Below are 8,415 nucleotides of genomic sequence, written 5' to 3' on the forward strand. Positions count from 1 at the left end.
AAGTCCCTCTAACCCGTTTTAGAAGGATGTTAAGGAAGACTTCTTAGACGAGATGATGATCAAGCTGTGTTTTGAAGGAAAGGTAGGAGTTAGTGTTTCTAAGTGAAATATTAGAGGAAATGGGATTCTAGGCAAAGGGACAGAAATGAGAGAACATAAGAGAGTGCTTAGAAATGAGTCTGGAGAGAGTCAGGGACTAGACCATAAAGAGTACTGTAGGTCATGCTGTACCAAGGTATTTAGACTTTATTTTGAAGCTATGGGAAACCATAGGACTTTAAGTAGAGCAGTCATGGTCAAATTTTCATTTTAGAAAATTTACTCTGGTGGTTATGTGAAAGCTGGATTGGTAGAGGAGACAAAACTGGAAGCATGAAGACTAGTTAGATAGCTACCAGAACAATTCAGTTAAAAAATTTCAGAGCTTGGGCTTCCCTGGTGGCGCAATGGTTGAGAGTCTGCCTGCCGATGCAGGGGACACAGGTTCGTGCCCCAGTCCGGGAAGATCCCACATGCTGCGGAGCGGCTGGGCCTGTGAGCCATGGCCGCTGAGCCTGCGCGTCTGGAGCCTGTGCTCCGCAACAGGAGAGGCCACAACGGTGAGAGGCCCACATACCGCAAAAAAAAAAAAAAAAAAAAAATTCAGAGCTTGAACCTATGCAGTGGCAGTGAAGATGGGGAGATGGGGGCAGATTTGAAAGAAATTTAGGGCTAAGTCAAGAAGCTCTGGAAGATCATATGTGGGGACTAATTGAGATAGATGTAAAGGATGAATCCTGTGCTCCAGACTTGAGTACCATTCACTGAATAAAGAATTCAGGAGGACAAGATTTGAGATTGGTGGAGGATGTGAAAGATGATAACATCATTTTTGTATATGTTGAGTTTGAGAGCCTGTGGAAAATCGAAGTATAGATGTATGGTGGATACCTGGATATATGGGTTTAAAATTTATGAGATTTAGGATTTGTCAGTTTTATAGCTATTAGCTGAAGCCATGAGAAATGATGCAGTCATTCAGCGAGAATTTGGATCGTGAGACAAGAAAAGGATTGAGGATAAGACGTAGAAAACAGGCATTTAAGGCGGGTGGGGAATGAGGCAGAGGAAATGGAGAAGGAAAACTAAAAGAAGGATTGGCCAGAGAAGTAGGAGAAAGGCTAGGGCTAGCAAAATATCCATCACCACCCAGTCTTTCAGGGCAGTGCTTGTGTCGCACCCATCACCATAAAAGAACCTGGGTATATTAGAAGCAGAGACTTCTTTTCTCTTTGAAAGACAAGTATATGTTTATGGCGTTCTGTTTTACTTCATTTTTACATTAGGATATTTATTTATTCATTTTTACTTTTCAAATTGTGAAATATGCATATAGAATATACATATAACATGTATTTACAGTTTAACAAATAATTATAAAATGAAAGCCTGTATAACCACTACTGAATTCAAGAAATAAAATATTACTAGCACTTCAGCAGCTCACTATATATTCTCCTTCTCCCCCATCTGGGTAACTTACAGTAAGTTAAAAAAATTTTTTTTGTTTTTCCTAGCTTTTTGAGATACAATTGACATCTAGCACTGTATAGGTGTAAGGTGTACAGCATAATTATTTGACTTAACACAATAAGTTTAGTTAATACCCATCCTCTCATATAGATACAAAAAAAAGAGAAAAAAGTGGTTTTTTCCTTGTGATGAGAACTCTTAGGATTTATTCTCTTAACTTTCAGATACAACATACAGCAGTGTTAACTATAGTATCATCGTGTTGTCCATTACATCCCTACTACTTATTCATCTTTTTTTAAAATTAATTAATTTATTTATTTATTTATTTTTGGCTGTGTTGGGTCTTCGTTTCTGTGCGAGGGCTTTCTCTAGTTGTGGCAAGCGGGGGCCACTCTTCATCGCGGTGCGTGGGCCTCTCACTATCGCGGCCTCTCTTGTTGCGGAGCGCAGGCTCAGTAGTTGTGGCTCACGGGCCTAGTTGCTCCGCGGCATGTGGGATCTTCCCAGACCAGGGCTTGAACCCGTGTCCCCTGCATTAGCAGGCAGATTCTCAACCACTGCGCCACCAGGGAAGCCCCTACTTATTCATCTTATAACTTAAAATTTGTACCTTTTGACCACCTTTGTCCAGTTCCCCCTCCCCCACCCCCTGCCTCTCGTAACCACAAATCTGATCTTTTTTCTATGAATTTGGTTTTTTGTTTTGTTTTGTTAGATTCCACATGTAAGTGAGATCATACAGTATTTGTCTTTCTCTGTCTGACTTATTTCACTTAGCATAAGGTCCATCCATGTTGGACCATCCATCCATGTTGCCATGAATGGCAGGATTTCCTTCTTTTTATGGCTTAATAATATTCATATATAGCTGAATAATATATATATGAGTTTTTTATACATGTATTGCAACTTCTTTATCCATTCATTCTTTGATGAATGCTTAGGTTGTTTCCATACATTGGCTATTGTAAATAATGCTGCTGTGAACTTGGGGGTGCAGATATCTTTTCGAATTAGTGTTTTTGTTTTCTTTGGATACATTCCCAGAAGTGGAATTGTTGGATCATATGGTAGTTCTATTTTTAATTTTTTGAGGAAAATCCATACTGTTTTTCATAGTGGCTGTACCAATTTACATTTCCATCAGCAGTGCACACGGGGACTTCCCTGGTGGCGCAGTGGTTAAGAATCCGCCTACCAATGCAGGGGACATGGGTTCGAGCCCTGGTCTGGGAAGATCCCACATGCCCTGGAGCAACTAAGCCTGTGCACCACAACTACTGAGCCTGTGCTCTAGAGCCCGCGAGCCACAACTACTGAGCCCGTGAGCCACAACCACTGAAGCCCGTGCGCCTAGAGGCTGTGCTCCGCAGCAAGAGAAGCCACCACAGTGAGAAGCCCACGCACCGCAACTAGAGAAAGCCCACGCGCAACAACAAAAACCCAACCTAACCAAAAATAAATTAATTAATCAATTTAAAAAAACAAAAACAAAAACAGTGCACAAGGGTTCCCTTCTCTCTACAGATTCACCAACACTTCTTATCTCTTATCTTTTTTTTTTAAAGATTTATTTATTTTATTTATTTTTGGCTGCATTGGGTCTTAGTTGTGGCATGCGGGCTCTTCATTGTGGTGCGTGGGCTTCTCTTTAGTTGTGCCATGCAACTTTTCTCTTCTCTAGTTGTGGCGCGCAGGCTCCAGGGCACATGGGCTCTGTAGTTGTGGCGCGCAGGCTCCAGAGCACATGGGCTCTGTAGTTGTGGTGCACAGGTTCCAGAGCACGTGGGCTCTGTAGTTTGAGGCGCACGGGCTCTAGTTGAGGTGCACGAGCTCAGTAGTGGTGGCACGCAGGCTTAGTTGTCCCGCAGCATGTGGGATCCTAGTTCCCTGACCAGGGATCGAACCCGTGTCCCCTGCATTGTAAGGCGGATTCTTTACCCCTGGATCAACAGGGAAGTCCCCTCTATCTTTTTTGATGATGGCTATTCTAACAGGCCTGAGGTGATACCTCATTGTGGATTTAATTTGCATTTCCTTACTGACTGGTGATATTGAGCATCTTTTCATGTACCTGCTAGTTGCAGATCTTCTTTGGAAAAATATCTATTTGGGTCCTTTGCCCATTTTTTAATTGGATTACTTGGTTCTTTGCTGTTGAGTTGTGTGAGTTCTTCATATATTTTGGATATTAACCCTTTATCAGATATATGGTTGCAAATATTTTCTCATTCATAGGCTGTCTTTTCACTTTGGTGATGGTTTATTTTGCTGTACAGAAACTTTTTAGTTTGATGTAGTCCCAGTTATTTATTTTTTATTTTTGCTGTTTGTGCTTTAGGTGTAATTTCCAAAAATTCACTACCAAGACCCATGTCAAGTAGCTTTTTTCCTATGTTTTCTTCTAGGAGTTTCATGGTTTCAGGTCTTTAATCTAATTCAAGTTAACTTTTTTAAAGAGTTTTGTTGATTTATTTATTTGTTTATCTTGGCTGCGCTGCGTGGCTTACAGGATCCTAGTTCCCTGACCAGGGATCAGACTTCCACTGCCCCCTGCAGTGAAAGTGTGGAGCCCTAACCACTGGACTTCCAGGGAATTCCCTCGAGTTAATTTTTGTGAGTGGTGTAAGATAGTCAAGTGCTATTTGAACATTGGGGTGCAGATATCTCTTTGACATAGTGAAAACTTTTTATTTTGAAATATTTCAGACTTACAGAAAAGTTGTAAAAGTAGTAAATATAATTATCTTATTTTTCACCCAGATTCCCTATTGTAAATATTTTACCACATTTGTTTTATCATTTCCCCTCTCTCCCTTCTCCTCCTCCTCTTCCTCCTCTCTTTTCTCTCACTCTCTTCATTTGTTTCTGAATCACACAAATTGTAGACATAGTGCTCCTCAACCCCTGAATATTTCAGTGTTTTTCCTGAAAACAAGGACATTCTCTTATATAACTACAAGACAATTATCAAAATAAGGAAATTAACATCAATGCGATACTACTATCTAATCTACATACCTTATTCAAATTACCAATTGTCCCACTAATGTCCTTTATTGCAAAAGAAAAAAAAATGTCCAAGATCCAATCCAGGATAACACGTTGCATTGAATTGTCATGTCTCTTTTAGTTTCTTTTTTTTAAAATTGAGGTGAAATTCACATAACACTGTTTTAAAGTGAACAATCTAGTGGCATTTAGTACATCCACAGTGCTCTGCAACCACCACATCTATCAAGTTCCAAAACATTTTCATTACCCCCCAATAAAACCCCATATACATTAAGCAGTATTTCCCCATTTGCCTCTCTTCCCCCTGCTAATACCTAGCCCCTGGCAGCTACAAGTCTGCTTTCTGTCTCTGTGGATTTACCTATTCTGGACCTCTCATACAAATGGAATCATACAATATGTGACCTTTTGTGTCTGGCTTCTTTCACTCAGCATAATGTTTACAAGGTTCATCCATGTTGTAGCATGTATCAGTACTTTGTTCCTTTTTGTGGCTGAATAATAATCCATTGCTTGGATGTACTACATTTTGTTTATCCATTCATCTGTTGATGGACATTTGGATTGTTTCCACCTTTCAGCAATTGTGCATAGTGCTGCTGTGAGCATATGTGCACCTGGTTTTGTTTGAGCACCTGTTTTCAGTTCTTTGGGGTATATACCTGGCAGTAGAATTGCTGGGTCATACGGTAATTCTATATTTAACTTTTTGAGGAACCACCAAATTGAATTTCTTTTAATCTGGAAGAGTTCTTAGATTTTGTCATTCGTGACATCGGTATTTTTTTTAAGAGTACAGAGGGAATTACCTGGTGGTCCAGAGGTTAGGACTCTGCATTTCCACTGCAGGGGGCATGGGTACGATCCCTGGTTGGTGACCTAAGATCCCGCAAGGCATGCGGCGCAGCCAGAAAAAAAAAAAAAAGAGTATAGAGTAGTTATTTTGTAGAGTGCCCCTCATTTTGGATTTGTCTGACGTTTCCACATGATTAGATTCAATCATGCATGTGGATGGGAATACCACAGAAGTAATTTGTGTCCTTCTCAGTGCATGATATCAGGAGTCATGTGATACCTATTTGTGCCATTACTGGTGACACTAACGTTGATCAGTTGGTTAAAGTCTGCCAGCTTTAAAAGCAAATTGTTATATGTGCTTGTGATATGCCATGTATAATATGATACCACTAATATAAAGCTAAACCACCCCAAAACTTAGTCGCTTAAACCAACATTTATTTTGTTTGCTCAAAACTCTGTGGACAATTTGGACTAGACTTAACTGGGCATTTCTTCTACTGGTCTTGCCTAGGCTCACTCATGCTGTGGCAGTCAGCTGACCACTTTGTAGGGGCTGGATGATTTAAGATGACCTTACTCACATGTCTGGCAGTTGGCAGGCTGTCAGCCAGGCTGCCTAGATTTTCTTCCATGTGACATCTCCAGAAGGTTTGGATCCGTTCATATGATAGCAAGCTCTGATGTACATGTGCTTTTCAAGCTTCTGCTTGCATCACATTTGTAGATATCCCATTGGCCAAAACAAATTACGTGGCCAAATCCAGAGTCAATGCAGGAGGAGACTCCCCAAGGGTGTGGATTCAGGGAGGCATGGTTCACTGGGGGCCATTGATCTGATATCTTCCATGACTACATATTTTTTAGGAATATATACATATGTAGTATAAATATCAAAACATGTATGGAAATAAGAAATACCAAAGGCTGAATAGTGGTTACCTCTGGGGAGGTACAAAGAGGAATAGGGAATGATAGGTACACATGATACATAAACTATAGCAGTAATGTTTTATTTCTTTAAAAAATAGGAAGGAAATTTGGCAAAATGTTAGTATTTAACCAACTGAGTTGTGGGTACATGGATGTTCATTATATTATTTTCTACCCTTTTTTTGTTTGCTTAGAGTATTTCCAAATTTTAAAAAAGTGAATGGGAGGTGTGGTAATGCAGACCAATCTTTGAAGATGTTTGGCAGAAGGAAAGGGCAATAGGGAAAGGAGGCAGCAGTTAGACAAAAAAGTGTGGTAGAAGGAGCACTATATTTATTAAGATAGGCAAAGGCTTGAGAACATTAATAGCTTGAAGAAAAGGCATCAGTAGATTAGGCTGTTGAAAGAGGAAGTTAATTCAAGAAGTACTGCTGACTTTTACCAAAAAGATGAGAGATAACAAGTGTTGGCGACGATTTGAAGAAAGAGGAACACTTGTACACTGTTGGTGGGGATGTAAATTGGTGCAGCCACTATGGAAAATAGTACGGAGATTCCTCAGAAAATTAAAAATAGAACTATGATATGATCCAGCAAACCCACTCCTGAGTATATGTCCAAAGGAAATGAAATCAGAATTTCAAAGAGATATCTGTACTCTCATGTTCATTGCAGCATTATTCACAGCAGCCAAACTATGGAAATAACCTAAGTGTCCATCAACAGATGAATGGATAAAGGAGATGTGGTATATATACACAGTGAAATATTATTCAGCCATGAGAAAGAAGGAAATCCTGATACCATATGGAACATTATACTAAGTAAAATAATCCAGACAGAGAAAGACAAATACTGTATGAGCTCACTTATATGTGGGGGAAAAAAAGGTTGAACTCATAGAAACAGAGAGTAGAATGGTAGTTACCAGGGGTTGGAGGTGGGGAAGATGGAGAGATATTGGTCAAAGCGTACAAGCCTTCAGTTATAAGATGAATAAATTCTGGGGCTCCAACATATAGTATGGTGACCATAGTTAATAATACTGTGTTGTATACTTGAAATTTACTAAGAGAGTAGATCTTAAATATTCTCACCACACACAAAAAAGATAATTATATGAAGTGATAGATGTGTTAATTAACCTGATCGTGGTAATCATTTCACAGAGTATACATATATCAAATCATCACATTGTAAGCTTTAACTATATACAATTTTCTTTGTCAATCATGCTTCAATAAATCTAGATTAAAAAAAAGAATAATTTAGTAAGATTTCACCTTAAAAAAATGTAAACTGCTCAAACATTTCAAGTTGGGCTTCCCTGGTGGCACAGTGGTTAAGAATCTGCCTGCCAATGCAGGGGACACAGGTTCGAGCCCTGGTCCGGGAAGATCCCACATGCCGTGGAGCAACTAAGCCCATGTGCCATAACTACTGAGCCTGTGCTCTAGAGCCCGCAAGCCACAACTACTGAAGCCTGCGTGCCTAGAGCCCATGCTCTGCAACAAGAGAAGCCACCACAATGAAAAGCCCACGCACCACAACGAAGAGTAGCCCTGGCTTGCAACAACTAGATAAAGCCCAAGTGCATCAACAAAGACCCAATGCAGCCAAAAAAATTTTTTTTAAATAAAATAAATAAATTTATTTTAAAAAAAAGCATTTCAAGTTGGTTACAAAGCTGCCATTCTACCAAAACAAATCCACCCTCTGGTGACAAACATATAAAACATCAAATATGCAAAGCCATCTTTTTTAACACAAAAATATTCATATAATGGGTCTCTTAAATATTTCTATACTTTATTCTAAAGCTTCCCAAGTTAAAAGATGTTTACCCATCTAAGAAGGCAGTTAAAATACTAGTTAAGTGAAGCTATTTACTAGCAGACACTTGGGGTGGGAGGCTGAGAAACCTTGTTTGAGGCCCTAATGGGCAACACTAAACTTGATATATGATTATGTTAATGATTCCATAACTTTAAGGTGGGGAGATAATTGAATGAAATGATACGATGTCTGGGATTTGCTTTAAAATACTCCAGACAAAAAAAGAAAAAGTTAATACATAAATACTGTATATCTAGGTACATAAATAGGGAGTGATCACCTAGCTGGCTTCCCTGGGTTCAATTTTTTTTTTTTTTT

Source organism: Lagenorhynchus albirostris, chromosome X (genome assembly GCF_949774975.1).
Source record: "Lagenorhynchus albirostris chromosome X, mLagAlb1.1, whole genome shotgun sequence".
Classification (NCBI taxonomy): domain Eukaryota; kingdom Metazoa; phylum Chordata; class Mammalia; order Artiodactyla; family Delphinidae; genus Lagenorhynchus; species Lagenorhynchus albirostris.